Below are 10,330 nucleotides of genomic sequence, written 5' to 3'. Positions count from 1 at the left end.
ACCGTCTGGCTACGAATCGACTTTAAACGGTAAAATTTCGGAAATGCATTGCAATTTAGAGTGCGAGATCCACCGATTTTGCAAACACCGCTCGTGCCAGAGCGTTCGCGCCCCATACACGTGAAAGGTATCAAAACGACCGGCTTGCCTATGGCAACAGCGGTCTCCGAACTCGTAAAGTTTCACCGCACCGTCTGGCTACGAATCGACTTTAAACGGTCAAATTTCGGTCCCATTGGAAATGCATTGCAATTTAGAGTGTAGCAGCTGAAATAATCTTTTTTCCCCTACCTTGGGTGAATTGCGAGTGTGATCTCAATTTTGGACGTAGAAATAAAAGAAACACATCAAAACGATGACACGGCTGTCAGTCCGCTCACAAAAGAAAAATAAATGGAATTGGACATTTCTATCTCAACTGATGACCATTTGTTTGAAGGTTCTCCTCTCCATTGACCGCCATGCAAATCCACACTAGGAATCTATTTTTTCTCACTCTTTTTTAGCCTTCTGTTCCGATCGCCGAAGGAGTGCCACAATATCGCACGAATGCCACAATATCGCACACAACCCTTCGCCTACTCATTGTAGTGCTTCTGTGCGCGTCACAACGCTTCATCTCTTATAGTTTTCTTTTAATCAACGTGACAATGCAGTCATGCATCTGCCTCCATAGAAATGCATTGGATAGAAAATGCAAGTCATAGTGATCACCTGTGTGGCTCGTGGCTCACTCATGATTGGTAACAGCTGTGTGGCTCGTGGCTGAGCTGCCAATGACCTCATCCACTTAACCCATCATTGCCCATCACTGTGTTGCAGTACTGAATTGCTGGACAGCGCCATCTGTCTTGCGGGTTGTGTCATTGTACTCAGTAGGGATATCCTCTTTCATTTTTCATTGGTCGATGTTGACCACCTTTCATTGGTCGATGTTGACCACTCCCCCGATCCTTAGACCACGCCCCCTTAGGCCACACCCCCTCAGTGTATCTCTTTAACCGTTTGTCGTAGAGACTTGCGGATTGTGCCATTGGTCGATGTTGACCACCTTTCATTGGTCGATGTTGACCACTCCCCCGATCCTTAGACCACGCCCCCTTAGGCCACACCCCCTCAGTGTATCTCTTGAACCGTTTGTCGTAGAGACTTGCGGATTGTGCCATTGTACTCAGTAGGGATATCCTCTTTCATTTTTCATTGGTCCATGTTGACCCCCTTTCATTGGTCGATGTTGACCACTCCCCCGATCCTTAGACCACGCCCCCTTAGGCCACACCCCCTCAGTGTATCTCTTGAACCGTTTGTCGTAGAGACTTGCGGATTGTGCCATTGGTCGATGTTGACCACCTTTCATTGGTCGATGTTGACCACTCCCCCGATCCTTAGACCACACCCCCTTTCAAAAACTCTGAAAAATCCGAAAACTCGGACAAATCCGAAAACTCGGAAAAATCTAAAATCCAAAAAAATTCAAAAACTCTGAAAAATCCCAAAACCCGAAAACTCTGAAAATTCCGAAAACTCGGAAACATCAAAAATCGAAAAAGTTCAAAAACTCGGAAAAATCCCAAAACTCGCAAAAATCCTAAAACTCGGAAACATCAAAAATCCGAAAAAGTTCTAAAACTCGGAAAAGTCCGAAAACCCGAAAACTCGGAAAAATCCAAAAACTCGGAAAATTCCGAAAACTCGGAAACATCAAAAATCCGAAAAAGTTCAAAAACTCGGAAAAGTCCGAAAACCCGGAAAAATCCAAAAACTCTGAAAATTCCGAAAACTCGGAAACATCAAAAATCCGAAAAAGTTCAAAAACTCGGAAAAGTCCGAAAACCCGGAAAAATCCAAAAACTCGGAAAATTCTGAAAACTCGGAAACATCAAAAATCCCAATAATTGTTATTATTATTATTATTATTATTATTATTATTATTATTATTATTATTATTATTATTATTATTATTATTATTATTATTATTATTATTATTATTATTATTATTATTATTATTATCAGATTACGGTTCATTGCTTACATGAAATGGTTAGCATTAGCTTTATATCTACATACTATAGCTCTATACTACACTTTCTGCCAGAGGCAGTGAGATTGTTATGATTGGTTTGTGGAATTAATTGTGGAATTTCTGTAATAAATGTCAGAGCATAACCACGCCCAGTTAAAACCCAATATCAGGATGGTTTACAAAAAACGTAAATGGAAATATTGTATTTCACCATTCATAACAGCATCCTTCAACTTTTTCTTAAAAGGAAATTTGTTGCTGATAATCATTATCTTCACTGGTATACAATTCCAGTATGCAGCAGCTTTATACATTATGGTTCTCTTAAGTGCATTTGTTCTTGGTAGAGGTAAAGTAAAATGAAGACCCACAGCGTGTCTGGTGACATAGCCATGTCTAGTATTGGTGGGTTGTAGTTCTGATAAATATTAAACAAAAATTTTACAAGGCTACATGCCAGCCTCTGATCCACTATAAGCCACGACAGAGCGGCATGCATTCCCCCAACACTGCTCCTCACAGAGCAGCGGAGACAGTTGGCTCCTACAGTCCTCAGTGTAACTACCCCCCGGCATGGTGATGAAATAAAGATGCGGTTATGTTTCGTACAGGTGCTTTTATTTATTTCCTTTTTTCTTTTGCATTTTTGCATAGCAGCACTGTAGATTTTCTTTTTCAGTCGTCGTTGCACCATGGTTGTACAGGTTGTGACGGTTGCACCGTTTGCCCCGTTTGCACCGTGAAAACTATGACAGTCAAAACACAAACATACACAATTAGTTATATTGTTCACAGAACCACAACAAAGCACCTAATGCGTTCAAACAAACATTTGAATTTAATGATATCAAGGGTGAACTCATCTTCCATAATAAAAGGGCATTTAGGGAAACTAATAATAATAAGTAACGTTACTTGTTCGGCAGCAGGTGCTTTTGATTAGAACCTAATCAGTCAGTGCACCCCTTTACATGTCTACCACACGCAAAATATAGACCTCTTCAATAATAATAATACATTTCAGTGTTCAACGTACCTTATTCCGCTTTACCAAGGGGTGTTAATTACTGAAGTAAGGTCCTTGTACTCTATATAGTTCGCTGTCTGCTCCGACGTTGTCTCTGGGTTACTTCCTGTATTAGTTACAAACAGGATGCTGTGACCTTTATACTATAGAAAAGACGAGCTCTGCCCCCATGTGGACACTAAAGGAAAATGCACAAGCGGCAACTGAAATATTAACCCAAGGTTTCTTAAATAGAAAGCTCAATATTCTGAGCTAATAAAGAAAAGTTGATCATCTAGACCAGGGGTCAGCAACACTAGGCACGCGTGCCTGCATAGGCACGCGGGGGCATTTGCATAGGCACAGGGGGCAGCATTACAATTTTTTTTTTTTTTTTTTTTTTTTTTTGCTTTGAAATATTATAGTGACATATTTTGCACTGTTGTCGCATTCTGTTGAAATCCTCCCACAGGTTCTTTTTACTACCACATATTTAATTGAGACCCTTTATTTGTTTATTATTTCAATTTAGCTGGAAATACATTGCTACATCATTCAGTAACATTTGCAGAGCCTTATAACAAAAACATTATTACGGTCACCATTGTGACCAGTGGGATTAATCAACAAATTGTATTATTTATTTTTCTATTTCATTGAACATTGCACATGTTAAAGGGGCTATGCGTTATAAATGTCATTTTTCAGTCTCTAGCATTGTATTATAGTAATAGGAGTTCGTATCAATGTGTTTTTGGGCCTAAATACTATATTGACGAATTCCTCAGCTACAGCCCATCCCCTATTTGCCTCTAGTAAATCAGGTCATGTTGATTTGACGAGCTGGGCAACGTCACGGGGCGCTGTTTATAGCGCAAGGTGATGTGATTGGCTGTGTGGTTTTACCTAATGCCCGCCTCCATTCTTGGTACCTGGAGCCGATACAACCTGGAAACAGAAATTGCCGTCACTCGCCTCAATTTCACGATGAGCAGCAAACCCCGCAGATGTAATGTTCCTGGTTGCAGAGCTACCGAGAAGTCTTTGCACAGTTTCCCCGTTGATGCCGAACTTCGCCAACAATGGAACAAGTTCCTTTTTGGTGACCCTCCAAGTTCCGTTGCAACGTCTAATACTCGGGTTTGTACTGCACATTTCTCCGCCGACGACGTCACCAATCAAGGTATTTTTGATGCTGGAGTGGTCTCCATGTTGGTGCTAACCAAAAGAGCTGTGCCTTCAATACGCGACCCGACACAAGAAATAGTAAGTAGATATGTCGTGTGAGATATGTTATCATAAATACCATCTAACGTTATAGTAACTGCTGCTCTTTATAAAGTAACGTTATAGAAAACTATTGAAGCAAGCTAGTCATAACTTCTAAATAAAAGAACACAACTAGTGAGAGGTAAACAAGGTAACGTTATATTTAGTGGCTTGTATTATATTGTAATTGATTTACGATTTGGTAACTCTTAGGCCACCACAAGTTCCAGCGGCAATGTACGCCTTTCTCCTGCTTCAAGGGACTTCAGTTGCCAGACAGACAACCCAAAGATTCGTTCTGTTGGTACACAGCTTTCTATGAAAACACTTCGTTCGCATGTCAAGAGTCAAGGTAGGTTTGTAACTCAGTGTGATGTAATGTAATAATGTGTAATAATGTGACCCAGAATTGTTTAGATTGGCCCCCTTCACCCACCGCTTTCACCCAAAGCTGTAAAGGAATGTGGATTGTTTGTATAGTGTCCCCCCCCCCCCCCACCTCCAATGTAAATTACCCAGTATGGTTGTCAATATACAGTATATATACAGTATATACAGTCAAATGTATATACTCCCTTTTCTTGACTCCTTCAGTATCACAAACAGTACTGTATTTGCAAATCAAATTTAGCTCTAGTGTGGTGACCCATGTTGGCGTTACACAGGTCACAATGCTAGCTCTAGTGGTGACCATGTTGTTGTTACACAGGTCACAATGCTAGCTCTAGTGTGGTGACCATGTTGGTGTTACACAGGTCACAATGCTAGCTCTAGTGTGGTGACCATGTTGCTGTTACACCAGGTCACAATGCTAGCTCTAGTGTGGTGACCATGTTGGTGTTACACCAGGTCACAATGCTAGCTCTAGTGTGGTGACCATGTTGGTGTTACACAGGTCACAATGCTAGCTCTAGTGTGGTGACCATGTTGCTGTTACACCAGGTCACAATGCTAGCTCTAGTGTGGTGACCATGTTGGTGTTACACCAGGTCACAATGCTAGCTCTAGTGTGGTGACCATGTTGGTGTTACACAGGTCACAATGCTAGCTCTAGTGTGGTGACCATGTTGCTGTTACACCAGGTCACAATGCTAGCTCTAGTGTGGTGACCATGTTGGTGTTACACCAGGTCACAATGCTAGCTCTAGTGTGGTGACCATGTTGGTGTTACACAGGTCACAATGCTAGCTCTAGTGTGGTGACCATGTTGCTGTTACACCAGGTCACAATGCTAGCTCTAGTGTGGTGACCATGTTGGTGTTACACCAGGTCACAATGCTAGCTCTAGTGTGGTGACCATGTTGGTGTTACACAGGTCACAATGCTAGCTCTAGTGTGGTGACCATGTTGGTGTTACACAGGTCACAATGCTAGCTCTATTGTGGTGACCATGTTGCTGTTACACCAGGTCACAATGCTAGCTCTAGTGTGGTGACCATGTTGGTGTTACACCAGGTCACAATGCTAGCTCTAGTGTGGTGACCATGTTGGTGTTACACAGGTCACAATGCTAGCTCTAGTGTGGTGACCATGTTGCTGTTACACCAGGTCACAATGCTAGCTCTAGTGTGGTGACCATGTTGGTGTTACACAGGTCACAATGCTAGCTCTAGTGTGGTGACCATGTTGCTGTTACACCAGGTCACAATGCTAGCTCTAGTGTGGTGACCATGTTGGTGTTACACCAGGTCACAATGCTAGCTCTAGTGTGGTGACCATGTTGGTGTTACACAGGTCACAATGCTAGCTCTAGTGTGGTGACCATGTTGCTGTTACACCAGGTCACAATGCTAGCTCTAGTGTGGTGACCATGTTGGTGTTACACCAGGTCACAATGCTAGCTCTAGTGTGGTGACCATGTTGGTGTTACACAGGTCACAATGCTAGCTCTAGTGTGGTGACCATGTTGCTGTTACACCAGGTCACAATGCTAGCTCTAGTGTGGTGACCATGTTGGTGTTACACCAGGTCACAATGCTAGCTCTAGTGTGGTGACCATGTTGGTGTTACACAGGTCACAATGCTAGCTCTAGTGTGGTGACCATGTTGCTGTTACACCAGGTCACAATGCTAGCTCTAGTGTGGTGACCATGTTGGTGTTACACCAGGTCACAATGCTAGCTCTAGTGTGGTGACCATGTTGGTGTTACACAGGTCACAATGCTAGCTCTAGTGTGGTGACCATGTTGCTGTTACACCAGGTCACAATGCTAGCTCTATTGTGGTGACCATGTTGGTGTTACACCAGGTCACAATGCTAGCTCTAGTGTGGTGACCATGTTGGTGTTACACAGGTCACAATGCTAGCTCTAGTGTGGTGACCATGTTGCTGTTACGCCAGAGCAGGTCACAATGTGTGAGTGTGTGAGTGAGTGAGTGAGTGAGTGAGTGAGCAAAGTTATCAATAAATCCCTTGTTTGACTAAACTATGTTTTGTAAATAGGTGTTCAGGCGAAAGTCGTGTCGCTCTCGGTGGGGACACAAAATACTGGATACTGGTCTAATCAACAGGGACCATCCACGTCAACACCTGTGAAGGGGTTTAGACCCAGTAAAAGACCACGACTGGAGTCTGATGACGATGGAGTGACCGACAGCTCGATCGATGTTCCAGAGCCGCAGGATTCCACTTTCAACATTGACTCTTTGATTAGCGAGCCCTCGATTCTAGCGTAAGTTAGTTGTTACAAACATCTCCATGGCCCGTAAAAATACAAAAGCTATATAGTTGTGCCGTGTTATTTATTTGTGTTTTTCTCAAGCAGGGAACCGTCAAAACCAATCTATGAGGTCCAGAAATACATCGTTTACGAAGACAGTCTACTGGAATTATTTCAACAGTGTCCGGTGTGCGATGCTCAATGTCATATCACCAAAACTACGCGAGGGACCTTCTTGGCTGTCTCCCAAGTTTGCCCCGGTTGTAAATATAGCCGTAAATGGGCGAGTCAGCCTCTCATCGGCAGCACACCAGCTGGAAATATTCAGCTTTCTGCAGCAGTTTTTTTTACTGGCTCATCTTTCACCCAAATGGAGAAGGTATTTGATTTGATTGATTTGATTGACAAGTCAGATATACATTATGTTTTTGTTTGTGATTCACACGTGCATATTAACAAAGCGTTATTCATTTATTCTTTTAGGTCCTAAATGCGTTACACGTCTCCACAATAAAGTACAGAGCGTTTCGGGTACACGCCAAGAAGTTCTTGGAACCTGCTGTTCTAAGTTTGTGGACCAAGGACCAAGACGTTACCCTCGCCAGATTAAGCGAGAAAGAAAGCGTGATAATCGGCGGTGACATGCGAGCCGATAGTCCAGGTTAGAAAAAGCTCCCCAATGACAAATTCCTACTTTATGAATACATTTTTAATATTGCACTACATTGATTGAAATTGTTATTATTATTTTCAACAGGCCACAGTGCTAAGTACGGAAGTTACTCTGTGATGGAACTCGCCACCAATCATGTCATAGACGTCCAACTAATTCAGGTAATTAACAAGTCTGAAGAGACACTGCACCCTTCATTGTGCTCAAACGAACACAAAGCTCTCGGTCTTGAATCTTGAATCGCTGTAGGTGTGAAGTGGTCTGGCTGGCTGTGTGTGTGAGCGGGGTGTGAAGTGGTCTGGCTGGCTGTGTGTGTGAGCGGGGGTTAGGAAATGTTAATTGTGGAATTTTGAAAAGGCTATTCCCTTCCTTGTTCCAGAGCAATGAGGTGGGAGGCAGCTACCATATGGAACTGGAGGGCTTGAGGAGAAGCCTCGCTCTTCTGGACGCCAAATCCGTGACCTTGGACTGTATTGTCACAGACCGTCACCCGCAGATCCAAAAGTACCTGAGAGATCACGACATCAAACACTTCTACGATGTGTGGCACGTGGCCAAAGGTATGTCGAAACGCATCCCACATTCAATTCCACCCCTCCTACCAACCCCCCCCCCCCCCCACCCACCCAACCAGTACTGTAATTGCAAATCTGGTATGTCAAAAAATGTAGATGTAGCAGTACTGTCTATCTGTATGTCATGTATGTCATACGACTGTTATGTAATGTTATGTTATGTTATGTAATTCAAGGTCTGTCTAAGAAGCTTGACAAAATTGCACAGGCGAAAGACTGCAAGGTCATAAAAAAGTGGCGCCTGCACATTTCAAACCACCTCTACTGGACAGCTGCCACGTCGAAGTCTGCCGATGAGAGGGTTGCTAGGTGGAAGTCATGTCTCAATCACATGATGAATGTACATGAACACGACGAAGAACCACTCTATCCGCGTTGTCTTCATGCTGACCGTGTATCAAGAGATAGTAGCAAGTGGGTTAAACCTGGTATGTCTGTCTGTCTTTCATCATGAATATATACTCAAAATATTTATTTATGTCCTCATTCTAGATTGGTGTGATTTTCAAATGTATACTTGCTTGAATAATTCTAATCTACTGTAATATACTCTAATGAAATATCTGAATGCAATTTCTTTTTTACTTTAGACTCAAAACCGGCCCACCAGCTCGAGAAGGTTTTGCTAAACACAAGGATCATCAAAGATGTCGCCAAATTGAGTCCACACCATCAAACGTCTTCATTGGAGTCCTATCACAGTGTGATTTTACGTTTTGCCCCAAAAAACGTGGTTTTTTCGTACATAGGAATGCTTTGCAGGTATTTTATATTGTGTACAAATGACTAATTATGGACTCCTGATTTGTCAAATAACTCATTATGTTGCATTAGATAACCTCAGATCAACTACAAATATATTGCTTGTGCTTATTGAAATTTTCCTTTCAGACTATACCTAGCTGCCATGCATTTCAATGAAAACTCAAATCGCCAGCAAGCCATAAACGCTTCTGGAGAGCCGGCGTACAAGATGAGTTTTCCAAAGGCCAAAAAAGGTGGACACACAATAAAACCAAGGAAAATCCCAGCGACATTCAGTAAGTAAAAATATCAACATTTATTATTGCACACACATGACCTATATAAATAGAAAAATATTTCCACTTACAGTGGAATACAATAAATTGAATAAATAATAACCTTTTTAACATGACAAAACAAATAACAATTTCTCATTTACAGACTATGTCAACCAGCTGATGGCGCTCCTGTTTGACTCCGTCGTTCGTGACCCCCAACAATATATCCAGGTGGTAGAGGCGATTGCCATCCCAGAACCTTTGTGCGCACAGTTCGACAGGCCTTCCATGGAAGAAGCGGTAGCCGGCTATGTGTCACGATTCAATCCTGTACCGGTCTGAAGCCAGTATAGACACCATCAACATCCGGAAATTCTGTGCGGATTCGAACCACGACACAGGATGGGATTACTACCCTCACTCTGCGGCCTAAGTAGCCGAAGCACCACGCGACAAAGCATCTGTACGCGATATATCTGAAACGGCTGAAGAAAATCAAGTATTATATTTATGCACAAATAAAATAAAAAAAAAAGCTGGGAAATAACCATTTGTCATGTCATGTCATTGGACAGTAGCAAGCATTGATTATATGTGATGTGCAATAAGGATTAGATTGTGTTTGCAAGAAAGATTAGTATAGTCTGAGAGATGCAAGATGGAGAAACACCTGTAAAAAAATATATAAATCTGTAATAAATATTATTTACTTATTGATTCCGCTTTCTGGTATCCGGCCAAAATCTGCCTTGTAGATATTAGTTGCCATTTGGATGGTATAGGGGTTGAAGCACACTGGATCCAATCCCGGATGATCAACCATGCACAGTAGTCCAGTTGGTTCCTGGTTAATTCGACGTCTGACCTATATATATAGAAAATTAAATCGTTAGCCATATGCATGGTTTTCAGTGCTACCAAGATGCAAGTTTGTGTTACTACTTTACCTGTGGAACTTCCATGCAGCATACATTCTCAGTCTCTGTTGGCATCCGTTCACAATTTCCGCACGTGCACCTAGTAGATTTGAGGGTGAATGAAATTATCAATCAATGGAGGCCAGAGAAAGACTTTCGTCTTGTTTACATCAGGGTCCCCCAAT

At 42.3% G+C, this 10,330-nt stretch overlaps 3 long non-coding RNA genes across 3 annotated transcripts; 2 read left to right on the top strand and 1 right to left on the bottom strand.

Moving 5' to 3' along the window:
• Positions 1–4,534: 4,534 nt before the first annotated feature.
• Positions 4,535–8,081, top strand: LOC311238931. The gene is made up of 6 exons (XR_014620399.1): positions 4,535–4,650; positions 6,742–6,970; positions 7,064–7,337; positions 7,442–7,619; positions 7,716–7,792; positions 8,011–8,081. It is a non-coding gene; the product is annotated as an uncharacterized lncRNA (long non-coding RNA).
• Positions 8,082–8,848: 767 nt separating this feature from the next.
• LOC311239519 lies at positions 8,849–9,530 on the top strand. The gene is made up of 3 exons (XR_014620429.1): positions 8,849–8,968; positions 9,098–9,246; positions 9,392–9,530. It is a non-coding gene; the product is annotated as an uncharacterized lncRNA (long non-coding RNA).
• On the bottom strand, positions 9,243–10,079 carry LOC311239520. The gene is made up of 2 exons (XR_014620430.1): positions 9,939–10,079; positions 9,243–9,713 (listed from the first exon to the last, which is right to left on the bottom strand). It is a non-coding gene; the product is annotated as an uncharacterized lncRNA (long non-coding RNA).
• Positions 10,080–10,330: the final 251 nt, after the last annotated feature.

This window comes from Notolepis coatsorum, assembly GCF_963971535.1.
Source record: "Notolepis coatsorum genome assembly, chromosome: 13".
NCBI classification, from domain to species: Eukaryota; Metazoa; Chordata; class Actinopteri; order Aulopiformes; family Paralepididae; genus Notolepis; species Notolepis coatsorum.
This window is presented reverse-complemented; position numbering and strand designations above follow the sequence as displayed.